The sequence below is a fragment of the Ambystoma mexicanum genome, chromosome 12, assembly GCF_040938575.1.
Source record: "Ambystoma mexicanum isolate Mex_15411 chromosome 12, UKY_AmexF1_1, whole genome shotgun sequence".
Lineage (NCBI taxonomy): Eukaryota > Metazoa > Chordata > Amphibia > Caudata > Ambystomatidae > Ambystoma > Ambystoma mexicanum.
This window is the reverse complement of record NC_090936.1, coordinates 1188918149-1188933231: the sequence shown is the minus strand read 5'-3', so window position 1 is coordinate 1188933231 and position 15083 is coordinate 1188918149. Positions and strand designations below refer to the sequence as shown.

Below are 15083 nucleotides of genomic sequence, written 5' to 3'. Positions count from 1 at the left end.
GTAAGTGCAGACAGCAGGTGTCCAAAAGTGCAGGTAGGGGGACTGTAGGGTTACAGATACAGACCCAAGTGCAAGGATTGATAGGAGGCAGTGCGGGTTTGCAACTGGGCGGGTATGGACCTGGGCCTGAAATCGGAGGGTAGCCAGGTGGCCAGTGTAGTATCAGATAGGAAATCAGCAGGGGAGAGGAAGAGAGAAGGCAGACTTCTGGGGGCACACGGGTAAGTCTTTATTGCTCGCTGGTTACATCAAGTTATCTCATAGGAGCCCCCTGGCACCGATCACCCAGGCTTGATCTCTCGAACAGTCTGAGTGTAGACCCTTGACCCATAAACACTCTCTCACTCGTACGTACAACAACATTCTCACAGCATTCTCTCTGGCATCATAAGTTCCATGCATCCATCCAAGCAATATACAACAGTTTAATTAATGGGCATTTATTCAGAATTCGCTTTAAATTCTGCTAAATTGTTTCAAATATTTGATAGCGCACTAAGCAACCGCCTGTATGCGGAACAGAATCGATGGGCACGTGTAGCCAGCTCAGTTGACAGCATCAATGTGGGCCTTTGCATGCATAACTGGCAACCAAACATCACATGTGGCAGGGAGGGAGCAAGGGAAGAATTTTAAATGATTTATTTAATTGTGGGGGAATTTAAATAGTTTATTTATTGAATTGTTTGGGAATTTTTTTCAAATGCTTATGTTAGTCTGTAAGGCCAGGGAGCCAGGCTAGCGTTTTTTGTGAGCTCTGGCCTGTCACATTAAAGCGACCTTTTCCACTTACAAGCGAGTCTGGGTCAGCGCAAAAAGCGGTCTTGCCGTCCACCCATGACAAATCTGAGTGTTATGCGGCCCGGTCGCACCCACATGCAATCATGACCCAACGGGTAATGTCATTAAGTCAGATATAGTGTAGGCCCCACAACAAGCGATCCTGGTAGATGTGAGGTTGTGTTGCACTTTTCTCATCATTAATGGATTGTGATGGGGCAGGAACAGGACTGCAGCGAAAGAAGATTGTGATGGATGAACAGCAGCCTGTCCGATGGCATTCTCGAGCGACAAAATGAACACTCGACTAAGTTGACTTTCGGTGGTAACGAAATTCTTGCAAGACCATCTCATTTGTTCTGTGTTACCCTAGGGTCGGACTGTGGCCAGGTATCGCTTTTCCAAGGTTTTCTTTATTAGCCTCCAAGTACCAGCATGCACTGTATTTTTAGTTTCGGCAACACGATGGTGCTTTAGTGCCACTGATAAATCAACATTGTTGTATTGGAAGGCAGCCAGAAGGGAGCTGGGATGTAAGGTGAGGCACATAGCTTGTGTGTGTTTGGATTGGTATTGACCCATTGATTGCCCCTGTCCATGCTAATCCCTATGGCCATTCCACGCACTAGCTGCCCCTCCCCACCCAAAACAGACCATCCTGGGATATCTTTCAGCTAGCTCTCTTATGCCATAACCACCACCATTGGGCATTATGGGGCCTGCCAGTGTTATTTCTTGGCAGTTTCTGAGTTACTGGCTTAATTGTGTCTGTAAAGGAGCCCCCAGTGTAATACAAATTCCTTACCCAAGCGTGCCTTTAGTCACTTGATTTATAAACAGTATGTATGTGTTCTTGCATCTGTTCTTTGCACTGAAGTCCTGTTATAAACATGCAATCGCAAATCCAACAGTTTTGGCTTTGTGCTGGCATTAGACATTTGCCAGGCATTGGCATCATATGCCCAGATGCTCACCCCATTGTCCACCACTTACCCTCTTATGGCCAGGTAGTACCATTACCACAGTGCCTGGCAAATGCCTATTCCATGCCTTCAGAAAAGCGAAAACTCCTGGCTTTGACAATGCTGGTTTAGTGGATGTGCCTCAGGAGCTCTTAGAAGTTTGGATTCCCAATTTCAGCATAAACTGGCTTTCTTTGCAGTCTCCTTCTCACTCCAGGGGCTCAGGAGTTGGGACTTGGGGATCCACCATATGTAGGGGTCTTTGAAGCCCCCACCTTAGGAAGACTCCTAGTTTCCACATGGAGTATGAACGCTTAGTGATCCCTTTTCCAGACGGTTAGAAGTCCGGCCTCCACTTCAGCAGGTGCTGCCATCTTCTAATCAGTGCTGGACGTTGAGCTGGATTTTCCAGGATCCGGCAAAAAATGTCTCCCTGGATCTTGGATCCAGGAAAATCTTTTTGTAGCATTCAATTGGGTTAGTGTGGTTGGGGGCTGGGATGGGATCCCAGGAGCCGATAGCCCGTCCCCCTAACCTATCGCTGGTGGGGTCCCACAGTAAATCATTTCCATTTTCAGCCCTGCTTTTAAGGTAGGTTTCTCAAGTGGCCTCCTCTTCCTTCCCACCCCATCACATTTCCAGGTCCAGGACCACCTGAAGGTTTCTTCATTCTGGCTTTCTCAATGCCTTCTGGGAACCCATGCCCTGAGTCCCAACATGCATCATCGCGGTTTAGCCTTGGCTGCTACTGCTCGCCTGCTGGTCCTTCGCCACTCCTCTTCACTCTGGTGCCCCGAGTCCGTCTACCAGTCTCCACTTCTCCTTCCCCTGTTCTGTGTGCAGGTGTTGCCTCCTGGTCTCAAGGGCTGCTCTTGGATTTTGGTCCCTGCGCCCTGTGCCTCCTGCACCCGCCTGCTCTCTGCGTTGCCCCGCTGCGGTCCACTCTCACAGCGGATCCTCGTCTCATCCAGGCTAATGAGTGGCTCTGTGTCACACATTCCCAGATCCCACGCAGCACAAGCTTGTTGCCCTCTCTTTCCTGCTTGTCAGCATCCATCCGGTTCCTGGCTAATGAAGACCCCTTGCTCCTAAAGACGCTGATCTTCCCCTACAAGGCACTGAGCTTAGTGTCGCCCTGGAAACCACACTCTGGATGTGGTACTTGGTCAGTGCCTCTATAGCTCAGCAGTTGCCTCAGAGATGCAATAAGACTAAGGGCCTCGGTGCAATACTACCACTTTTCACCACAGTGCCAAATTATACGTTTTGGTGGAAATACCACCTGCGAAATTTCAGAGTGGTAACTACGTAGATTTTTGGAGGAAAAGTGGAGGCTTTACCACCAGTTGGAGGAAAATCGTAAACTTTTCATTCAAAAATACGCACTCAGTAAATCTGCCAGTGGTAATTCAGGAAAAAAAGGAGGGAGGGAGGCGGACTACGTACCTTGTTGCCCAGCGGGGAAGATGGCTGCCTCCAGCCGTGAGGAGGTTAGGAGCGGAGGGATTTCCATGTGGTAATCCTGCTGTTCCGAGCCTCCTCATTGGCTGGGAGGCTGCCACCAACCTCCCTCCCCCCAATCCCCGGCCGGGTACTAACAAATTAGAAGCATCATTGATAGGAAATTAAAATGGCTTGCTTTTGTAAAAACAGGACCTGGTGTTTAGAAACTGCTTCCTGAGGCACTTCTGTTTGGAGTGATCAGTTTCAACAGGGGGTGGGGAAGAGAGCTCTGCTTATAGCCAGGAAGTAACAAAGGCTGGCGGCCATTTTAAGACGTTCATAGCAACTAAGAAGCGTCCCCAGACCAGATGAATGGACCCAGGGAGGAGCGAGAATGTTTGATTGTAACTGCATCTATTAGGGTTTGGTTGCTCGGAAACGAAAAGCATCGATTTTGTCATAATGATCATATTATTAGGATATTTATTGAGCGCAGACCTAGATCCGGGAAGCAACAGAGTGCTTTACAAATCATAGGAGTAAGTACACAGTTTTGGCAGAGAACCAATGTCTGCCTTATATGCAAAGCAGCCAGGTGACTTGGGTGCTTGGAGGCGCAGGTGAGGGAGGGGCACAGCACGCCAGCAACTAGGCCGATACAAAGGCTGGTGTTGTTTTATGGGGTGAATACTGGCTAGGCAATATCCCCCAAGCCTCAGGTAAGGACTAAGGTAAATGACAGGCGTTAGAAATGTTTCACTGCAAACGCATCACTCTGTCCTGCTTGCATTGAACTGGGAACCGAACCACCGAATGAATGGTTCATATTGCAAATGGGAAGAAAAGAAATTCGGACTTGAAACCAGCCCCAGGAATCCTTGGGACAGACATGTCAGGCGGTGAAGCAGGCAGAGCGCGGACAGGGCTCCTTCTAATCAGGCTGGAACGAAGGATAGTATCCATTTAAAACTGCACATTTAGGCAAGATAATATCCGCAGGCACTAAGAAATGTTGAATGACAGCCAGAAATGAATATCCCTGTCCTAGTCACTATTGTGGCATCTCAGAAGGTTGCACAGCTTGACCATACTGAGACAACAGGCCTCGCTTGCCAAGATCTAAAAACAACCAACTCTCACCAACACCCACATGCAGGTGTGAGGTAAACCTGCTTAGCAAGCCCGACAGAAAACAAGCTACACCCAGGAACCTCCGAAGAGAACAGACTCACACCCTCATTCATATATCTCTGTGAGGCAAAGCTACCAAGCCAGACCACCATCAGAGAACAAGCTACACCCAGCAACCTCCACAGAGGACAGACTCACACCCTCATTCATATACCGCTGTGAGGCAAAGCACACCACCCTGAGAGAACTAGCGACACCCACCGACCTCCACAGAGAACAGACTCACACCCTCATTCATATACCGCTGTGAGGCAAAGCACACCACCCTGAGAGAACTAGCGACACGCACCAACCTCCACAGAGAACAGACTCGCACCCTCATTCATATACCGCTGTGAGGCAAAGCTGAGAAGCCACACCACCCTGAGAGAACTATCAACACCCACCAACCTCCACAGAGAACAGACTCACACCATCGTTCATATACCGCTGTGAGGCAAAGCGGAGAAGCCACACCACCCTGAGAGAACTAGCGACACCCACCAACCTCCACAGAGAACAGACTCGCACCCTCATTCATATACCGCTGTGAGGCAAAGCACACCACCCTAAGAGAACTAGCGACACGCACCAACCTCCACAGAGAACAGACTCGCACCCTCATTCATATACCTCTGTGAGGCAAAGCGGAGAAGCCACACCACCCTGAGAGAACTAGCGACACCCACCGACCTCCACAGAGAACAGACTCACACCCTCATTCATATACCGCTGTGAGGCAAAGCACACCACCCTGAGAGAACTAGCGACACGCACCAACCTCCACAGAGAACAGACTCGCACCCTCATTCATATACCTCTGTGAGGCAAAGCAGAGAAGCCACACCACCCTGAGAGAACTAGCGACACCCACCAACCTCCACAGGGAACAGACTCACACCATCATTCATATACCGCTGTGAGGCAAAGCACACCACCCTGAGAGAACTAGCGACACGCACCAACCTCCACAGAGAACAGACTCGCACCCTCATTCATATACCGCTGTGAGGCAAAGCGGAGAAGCCACACCACCCTGAGAGAACTATCGACACCCACCAACCTACACAGAGAACAGACTGACACCCTCATTCATATACCGCTGTGAGGCAAAGCTGAGAAGCCACACCACCCTGAGAGAACTATCGACACCCACCAACCTACACAGAGAACAGACTGACACCCTCATTCATATACCGCTGTGAGGCAAAGCTGAGAAGCCACACCACCCTGAGAGAACTAGCGCCACCCACCAACCTACACAGAGAACAGACTCACAGAGAGGCTTTTGTGCACACCAACTACCCAGACCCCACTGTACCTCCCCTCCCCTCCCATCAAAATGCCTGACTAATGGCCCATCATTAGCAGTTTCGTGGCTACACTCTAATGGGAGGGGCTGCTAGTTGCTAGGTCACTGCTCGCTTTGAGGTAAAAGGAGTATTGCCCTGTGATCTGCATACATTTGCCTCAGTGAGTGTCACAAATAACACCAGAAAATTGTCACTGCTTGCCTTAGATGGGGGGTGGGGGGTAGGGGGGGAAAGGGAGGGGGCACAGGACTTCAGGGGGGGCTGGCCCTCCAGGCCCCCCGCGTAGAGACGCCACTGGTGGTAAACTACACTTAGAATATGGCACTAAGCAGGAGACCCAGATAACAGGAACTAAGAAGCCCTCCGGTTTAAGGAGAGGGGAGGCGGAGGGGGGGTCCGGTGCCGCGAGATGGCATGTACCAAGTAGGCAACCGCCGAGTTTTATGGGAGATGAGATCCGCAATAAACAGGATCCTGGCGGAGTGGTTTCGCAAAGCGCAGTGTTCATCCTTCCCATGGCTTCTTGGCACCGAGTGGCACAGAGAAATGTTTGTATAAGCAATCTGCCCCAGAGGCGTAGACAGGGCATGGCCCACTCCGCAGCGCTGTGTGGGAATTTACAGATGTTAAGTACATTAGCTTCAGAGCTTCAGGCCCCACTTGCCAGACAATCCTGGCTACGCCCTGATCTGTGCAGAAACCTGCAAAGTGCCAATACAGGCAGGGGGGGGGGAGTCATTTTCCAAGTCCTGGAGCATAAAAATGAGGTGTACTAACTGTTGGGGGTCTATCATTGGCCCCCATGCGTGCCCGTGAGCCCCCAACCCGACAGAGCACACACACACACGTCTGTCGGCTTCAGGCTTCCCGGTCGCTCTACTGGCTTCCGGGAACGCCCCGTTTATTAAAGCTGTACACGGCGACGTGCAACGTCACGCCGCCGCGTGCGCAGCCCTTGTGGGCCAACGCCACACTCCTCCTTTTTCAGGAGGAAACACAACTGCAACATTAGTTAAACACGACACATCACACAACAAAACAAACTGCCTGTCCTGAGCCCATGCCCCTTTAATGTCAGCCACCCGGGTCCCATCACTCCGGATGACCCTCCAACTGTCCCAACACATACTCGCTGAGGTAAGCGGGTTTCCCTCGCCCAGCCCTCTGGGGGTACCTCCCGCTCACCTCCGGCACCGGCAGTCCATCAGCAGCAGCCCCTCGACTCGGAGAGGCCAGGGCACTGAGAGGGGGCCCATCATCCTCAGGTATCTCAGCGACACCAGGGTCCAGAGGGGGCTCCGTTCTTGAGTCCCCCAACTTCTTGAAGAAGCTGACGTTTCGGGTGACAGCCGATCGCCCATCTGAGGCCGTCACCATCGACCCCTTCACTGCGACCACATCCAGGGGCTCTGGTTCGTAAGGGAGGGACAGCTTCCCGTGTGGATGTCGGTTCCAGATGAGCACCTCATCCCCGGGTTCCAGCCGCTGGGGACGAAGACCCCGGCGCACGTTCTCTTGGCTGATCCTGGTCAGTCGGTCGGCCTCAACCTGCTGGTCGTTGATCACACCGGGTTCTTTCTCCTGTACCTCTGGCAGTAGCCCGCGGGGGCATCGCCGGAATAAAGCCTCCGCCGGGGCAACACCAGTGGATGCATGTGGAGTGGTGCGATACACTCTCAGGAATTGATACAAGGCCCGTTGGAGAGGCTGACCTTGTCCCTGCGCAATCCGAAATGTCTTGTTCAGCGTTCGCATCAACCGTTCTGCATCACTGTTGGCTCGGGGCCACAATGGGGATATCTTCCGATGTTTGACTCCACAGCTGGCTAGAAATTCTGAGAACCGCTCGCTTTGGAACGGCGACCCGTTGTCCGAGCATACCGTCAGGGGAAAACCATGGGTTGCAAATATCTTTTCCACGGCGACTACCACATGCTCGAATGCCACCGACTCCACAAACTCCACCTCGGGGTACCGGGAGTACTCATCAACTATGGCCAGAAAGTGGGTGCCCACGGACGTGGACCCAAAGTCCGCATGAACGACCTCCCAGGGCGTGGTCCCCCGAGGCATGGCTTCGATGGCCGGTTCTCTCGGCACCGGGGAGGCTGCCTGACACCATACGCACGCTGCCACAAAGTCATCGACCCTTTTCTCCAGCTCCGGGAACCAGACCTTCATCCGCAGCCTTGCCTTAGTCTTGGCGGCACCCTGATGCCCGTGATGGGCCAGAGTGATCACATCACCTACTTTGGAGTGGGGGACCACTATGCGATCCCCTCGGAGTAGGAGTCCCGACTCCGAGAATGATAGTTCGTCTTTCACTTTCCACAGTTGTTCAAGGGCGGTCTTCGCCTCCAGGGTCCGCCCCGCGAGAGCTTCCAAAACGAACTTCCAGGATCCGCTCTGCATCGACTGCTTCAGTATTTGGAAGCACCCATCCTCGGCCGCTGCAGCCTCCAGCTCCGACAGGGGCATCGCATTTGGTGTTGCTCCTTCCAATACCATCCGGACATGGTCGTCCGCCTCTTCCGCGCAGGTGTCTCCCACCACTCCCCCACGCACTCCGGGATGCCGGGAGAGGTAGTCCGCTGCATTGTTAGCTCCTGGCCGGTACACCAGCGTGACCCCGTACTCAAGCAATGCGAGCATCCATCTCTCAATTCTGGCCGGGGGCTTTGAGGACGAGCCCGCCAGGATCGGGAGCAGGGGCTTGTGGTCAGTCACCACAGTCACCGGGCGCCCCAGCACATAGAGGCGAAAATGTCTGCATCCCCACAGGACCGCCAGGGCCTCCCGCTCAATCTGGGGGTAACGCTGCTCCGTTTCCGAGAGCGCTTTGCTGGCATACGCTACGGGACGGAGGCTTCCATCCCGGCCCACCTGAGTCAAGACCGCCCCCAGGCCAAACGGACTGGCATCGACCACAATCTCCGAGGGAAGTGCTGGGTCGAAAAACGCCATGGTGTCCTCCGTTGTTAAGGCGTTCTTGATGTCCTCGAACGCCGACTGCTCCAGTGGACCCCAGTGCCAGGCCGTCTCTTTCTTAGTGAGAGCTCTGAGCGGCTCAGACCTTGAGGCCAGGTTTTGGATAAACCGACCGCAGTAGGTCACCATGCCCAGAAAACTTCTCACCTCCGACACCGATTCCGGGGGCTGTGCCTCCTTTATGTCCCGGACTTTCCGCGGGTCGGGTGACACCCCTCCATCCATAAACACGAACCCAAAGAATTCTATGGTGGGGCGCAGGAATTCACACTTGTCCCTATGGAGGGTAAGGCCCAATGACTGCAGTCTCTTGAAAGTCTTGGCCAGGCGTTTCAGGTGGATCACCTCCGTGGTGGCAAACACCAAAATATCGTCACTGATGTTGAGTACCCCTTCAAGATCAGCAAGGGTACCTCGGATGATGTTCTGAAAGACTTCCACAGCCGAGGACACCCCGAAGCTTAACCTCTTGTATCTGTAGAGTCCCCGGTGGGTGGTGAATGTTGTTATATACCGGGACTCCGGATGGAGGACAACTTGATGATACCCTGCTCTGAGGTCGAGCTTGGAGAAGAATCTGGCCCCTTGTACCTCAGCGATTATGTCATCAATGGTCGGAGTCAGGTGTCGCTCCCTTTTGATGGCCTTGTTGGGCAGCCTCATGTCCACACATATACGAACTGAGTCTGGCTGTTTTGGTTTTCTGGCCACGACAATGGGGGACACCCATGGTGTTGGGCCTTCCACCTTCTCGATGATGTCCAAGGCCACCAGGTTATCCAGCTCCTTGTCGACCTGCTCCCTCAGATGAAAGGGAACTCTCCGGTGTTTCAGGGCAGTGGGTTGTACTGAATTGTCAATGTGCAGCCTGACTGGATCACCGGTCATTCTCCCAATGCCGTTGAACAGGACCGCGTACTTGTCAAGTAGATCGTTAATGTCCTCCAGGTACACTGAGTACGCAAAACTGACTATCCCGAGTGCCTCCGTAGCCGCACAGCTCAGCAGGGTGTTGTTGCTTATAGGGGTCACGTAGAACCGAGCCCTGATCATCGAGCCTTCATGTTCCACCTTTGCTACGAACGCCCCGTCCAGCGGTATAGGCTCAAGTCCACCAAAGGCGAATATGCGAGCTCTTGGCACAGCCAGATTAGGTGGCGGGTCAAGGGCGTCATAATGTCCCCTCGCCATTACATTGACAGATGCCCCTGTGTCCACCAACACGGGAACAGGCGAGCGGTTCACCTCCACCACGCACCTTGGCTGCCTCCTGCTTTTGCCTTTCAGGACCCCCATGCTTGAGACGAAAAAGATGTTTTCCTCCTCTTCCTCAGCCACCTCCATCTGGGTCTCCTCTTCCGCTTGATCTACCTGGGCCACGTTGGACGGCCGGTTTTGGCGCGGAGTCCAGATCCGGGCAGGGCCTCTCGGTACCATGACAGGTAGAGCCGACTTGCACACTCTTGAGAAGTGATCAGGCAGTCCACATCGGCCACATGTTCTTCCTGCGGCTGGGCACTCTGTTGGGTGGGGGAGGTCATAGCCACACTTTTGACATGACTCCCCTGATCTTCCAGCTCTGTCTCGGGGACCTCCATTTGGCCTGCTTATTCCTCGGCCGCCCCGCCAAACAGCGCACACCTCTTCGGCCTTGATTGAGCGTGACCCCGCCTCCATTTTGTTTGCCCGTGCCTCAGCCACTTCGTGACATCGACCCAGTTCCAGTATGCGGGGGAGAGTGATTCCCGGCTCTCTGAGGACCTGTCTCCTCAGTTTGCCGGAGGAGCATGCTTGGATCAGCATTGTTCGTATCATATCATCCGCATCCCCCCACGCAAACCCTTGGGAAAGGCGGCGCAGGCGGCCGTAAAAAGTGTCCAGGGTCTCATCATCCTTTTGTTTGGCCGACAGCATGACAAACCTCTCGAAGTCCACGTTGGCGAGGGGAAGGAAATGTGCAAGGAGAGCCGCTTTGGCCTCACCATAAGTCTGGTCAACCGGTGTCAGCGACTCGAAGATCTCCTGAACCGCTGCTCCTGCCGAGTACAGCATGGTGGCTACCATGCTGTCGTCGTCCGTCACCCGAGAAGCCCTAAAGTACATGTCCAGGCGGGCCACCCACCTCCTCTATCGGGGCCCCAGGCTGGACGGGGGACCCGTTGGATCAAATTCTGGTATCGGTTGTAGGGCCGCCTGGGCTCTCGCTTGAGCCATGATGGGAGCCCCTTGTGGAGCGGCTGGCTGTGCCCCTAGTAGTGCCTGGGGTGCAGGCGCCTGACCTTCGTCCTGAGAGTCTTCCACAGGGTCCGCAGCGTCGCCGTCCTGGTCACTGTCGTACATGGGATTGAGCGCACAGGCACCCCCACTTTAAGTCCTGGGGCCGCAACTCAGATTCCCACCATCACCATGCAGGTGGATTCACCCCCACACCAGGCACAGCAATGGTCCAACTTGGAGAACAGAGACGACGGTGAGGTGTGTCCCCTTCACTGAGCACCACTAAAGAGTCTTGCACACAAAGAAGCACCAACTGCCACCACCTTGTGATGATGAAGAGGATCAAGAGAATGTGTCCTGATGATGAAGGGGCGAGGAAGTGCCTTGTCGCCACCCTGCAGCAATGCACCGCAAAGTAGAGGTCCCAAAAATTAAGCTATGTGGGTGGACTGGACTAAGTAGGCCCTGCCATAGTAGTCCTTGTCCTAGCTTGCACTCGACGTAACAGTCCCAAAATATGAGTAAAACACACAAATTAGGTATGGGCGTGCAGGTTATGCAGTCTGCTACCATGAAATCCAAAAATTAGACCCGGATCACCTTCTTGTTCCGAACCGGAGCCCCGAGAAGTTCCGCGGCCTTGTGTCCAAAATGGCTGCCAGCCGCGTGTGCGGTCCGCAGCCACGGCGTGAAACGAAACGTCCGTGAACGTTCCGTTATTAAGAAAAATTCCCGACGCCTTTCACCGCCGGGCCCGGGCATCCGTCACCACTCGTCGCCACTGTTGGGGGTCTATCATTGGCCCCCATGCGTGCCCGTGAGCCCCCAACCCGACAGAGCACACACACACACACGTCTGTCGGCTTCGGGCTCCCCGATCGCTCTGCTGGCTTCCTGGGACAAACCCCTTTATTAAAGCTGCACGCGGCGACATGCAACGTCACGCCGCCGCGTGCGCAGCCCTTGCGGGCCAACGCCACACTAACCAAGACAGGTGATTTAGGTCTTGTTTTTACACTCTGGGAGATTGTAAATCTATTTGGAGGTTTAGTGGGGGGCACAGGACGTGATAAATTCCCTGCTGCTCTGCGTTCACATGCTTTTGCCGGTAAGATAGCTCAGCGGGTTGAGCGCTTGCTGCTGCATTCTAATTGTGTTCTGCAGGTTCGAATCCCTGTAAGGCCAACACAGCCTTTCATCCTTCTAAGGTCAATAAAGGAGTACCAACTTCGGTTGGGATGACTAATGTGTGCAACTATGTTCTATGTACAGCGCTTCGGTGTAAGCGCTATATAAAATGACACATCACTATCATTTACGCCAGCATGACATTTAGGCGCAAAACCAGTGGATGCCTGTGGAATCTGCATGCTTCGTCCACGTGCTAAATGCAGGCGGTTTCCATAGGAACCCATCGCGAATGTGCTCCGCCATGTGGAAATAACAGGCAGCATTGACACTTTTGGCAAAAAAAGGTGTGCACAACCATGCCGTAAATGAGGCGTTGCCAGTGGTTATGCGTTTCTTGCACTACGTTTTGTTTTGCAAATGATTAAAAGTGCATGTCGGGGTCACCAGTGCACATAAGTGCCAATGGGGGGGTCCGCTCCCTGCAATTGCCCCTTTTTTTAAATGCTTCCTGCCCCACATATTGTTTGCCTATCAACAAATCAATTAAAACAAAATTAACTGAAAAATCACGATCAAGTTGATCACTCAGGGCACAGATCAGAGCCGCGCTTTACTAACCCCTGGTGACCCAACAGGACATGGCCACCTCCCCCATTTCCGACATGCAGTGGTCGACCCTGAAAACCAAAGCGTGTATAGTTATAAGGCAGCCCCCCGCCTCTGCACCTGCCTCCCGAAATATCTGAACCCCCAGAACATCCTACATTTGGGGGCCTAAGGGGGAAATTGACGACACATTGAGGTCATTTCCTTTGAATAGGGGGTTGCACGCGATAGAACACCTTCGTAATTGCAATTAGTCTTTTCGCCACGTGACCTCACGTGCTGCAACCCTGATATTGACTCATAGGAACATGCTCGTTACAGATGTAGTTCTCATTCGAACCCTGGCTCGTGATGTCATTCTTTACAAGCAAGTGACAGATTGTATGTAAAAGACACCGACATGCCCCGTCCTTGCCTGTTCCATGAAACACAGCAATGCTTTTCAGTTTCCAAACCCCATCTCGCATTATATCATTATCGGTAGGTAGTTCAGAGTTCCCAGTACAGAAACAGCTAAACTAGAGGAAAAGATGGATTTTTGAATTAGGGTAGTCCCCCACTTCAGTAAGGGATGGGCTTCGACATGCCCACCCCGCCCCCTACCATATGGCCACAGAGGCCAGTCTAAAGAGGCCAGTTTTTGTCTATTTTATAGCTGGAAAAGCAGTTAGGCAGGGTTCTTAGCAATTGGACAGGGGTGCCCCACCCCCAACACCTCTGTTAGGGCCGAGAGGGGAGTGGGGGGCCGAGAGAGGATTGGGGGGCATGCGGGTCGTGCTGCTGTTTTTGCTAATAACAGGCCCTTTCCTGAAGTGTTGAGCCTGGAGTACGTACGGGGTTTCCCCTTCCTGTGCTCCCGGGACTCCATTCTACGGGTATCACCTTTCTCAAGAGCTCAAGCTGTGTTCTATTTTTAGCCCCCCCCATCCCCACTATCACGCCAGGACCTGTGTCACTATCTGATTGTGAGGTCTAATTTTAGCCCCCGCCGCCACAACACCCAATTACTTTCACCTGCCACTCGGGCTATGAAAACATTTTCCATTTTAGGAATCTTTGCTCACAGACAGCATGCGACCCAGCTGCAGATCAACATCCCTGGTTATCCCACTACTGGCCAGCCCTGGTTATCCAGTACTTGCAGCCCTGGTTATCCCACTACTGGGCAGTCCTGGTTATCCCACTACTGGGCAGTCCTGGTTATCCCACTACTGGGCAGCCCTGGTTATCCAGTACTTGCAGCCCTGGTTATCCCACTACTGGGTAGCCCTGGTTACCCCACTACTGGGCAGCCCTGGTTATCCAGTACTTGCAGCCCTGGTTATCCAGTACTTGCAGCCCTGGTTATCCCACTACTGGGTAGCCCTGGTTATCCCACTACTGGGCAGTCCTGGTTATCCAGTACTTGCAGCCCTGGTTATCCAGTACTTGCAGCCCTGGTTATCCCACTACTGGGCAGCCCTTGTTATCCCACTACTGGGCAGTCCTGGTTATCCAGTACTTGCAGCCCTGGTTATCCCACTACTGGGCAGCCCTGGTTATCCAGTACTTACAGCCCTGGTTATCCCACTACTGGGCAGCCCTGGTTATCCCCCCACTACCGGGCAGCCCTGGTTATCCCACTACCGGGCAGCCCTGGTTATCCCACTACTGGGCAGCCCTGGTTATCCCACTACCGGGCAGCCCTGGTTATCCCACTACCGGGCAGCCCTGGTTATCCCACTACTGGGCAGCCCTGGTTATCCCACTACTGGGCAGCCCTGGTTATCCCACTACTGGGCAGCCCTGGTTATCCCACTACTGGGCTTCCCTGGTTATCCAGTACTTGCAGCCCTAGTTATCCCACTACTGGGCAGTCCTGGTTATCCCACTACTGGGCAGCCCTGGTTATCCCACTACTGGGCAGCCCTGGTTATCCCACTACTGGGCAGCCCTGGTTATCCCACTACTGGGCATCCCTGGGGATCCAGTACTTGCAGCCCTGGTTATCCCACTACCGGGCAGCCCTGGTTATCCCACTACTGGGCAGCCCTGGTTATCCAGTACTTGCAGCCCTGGTTATCCCACTACTGGGCAGTCCTGGTTATCCCACTACTGGGCAGTCCTGGTTATCCCACTACTGGGCAGCCCTGGTTATCCAGTACTAGCAGCCCTGGTTATCCCACTACTGGGCAATCCTGGTTATCCCACTACTGGGCAGCCCTGCTTATCCAGTACTTGCAGCCCTGGTTATCCCACTACTGGGCAGCCCTGGTTATCCCACTACTGGCCAGCCCTGGTTATCCCACTACTGGGCAGCCCTGGTTATCCCACTACTGGGCAGCCCTGGTTATCCAGTACTTGCAGCCCTGGTTATCCAGTACTTGCAGCCCTGGTTATCCCACTGCTGGGCAGCCCTGGTTATCCCACTACTGGGCAGCCCTGGTTATCCCACTACTGGGCAGCCCTGGTTATCCCACTACTGGGCAGCCCT

At 53.5% G+C, this 15083-nt stretch overlaps 1 protein-coding gene across 1 annotated transcript in view; it reads right to left on the bottom strand.

Moving 5' to 3' along the window:
* PPM1H (protein phosphatase, Mg2+/Mn2+ dependent 1H) overlaps positions 1-15083 on the bottom strand; it is a 625702-nt gene that overhangs the window by 9995 nt on the left and 600624 nt on the right. The window lies entirely within an intron of this gene.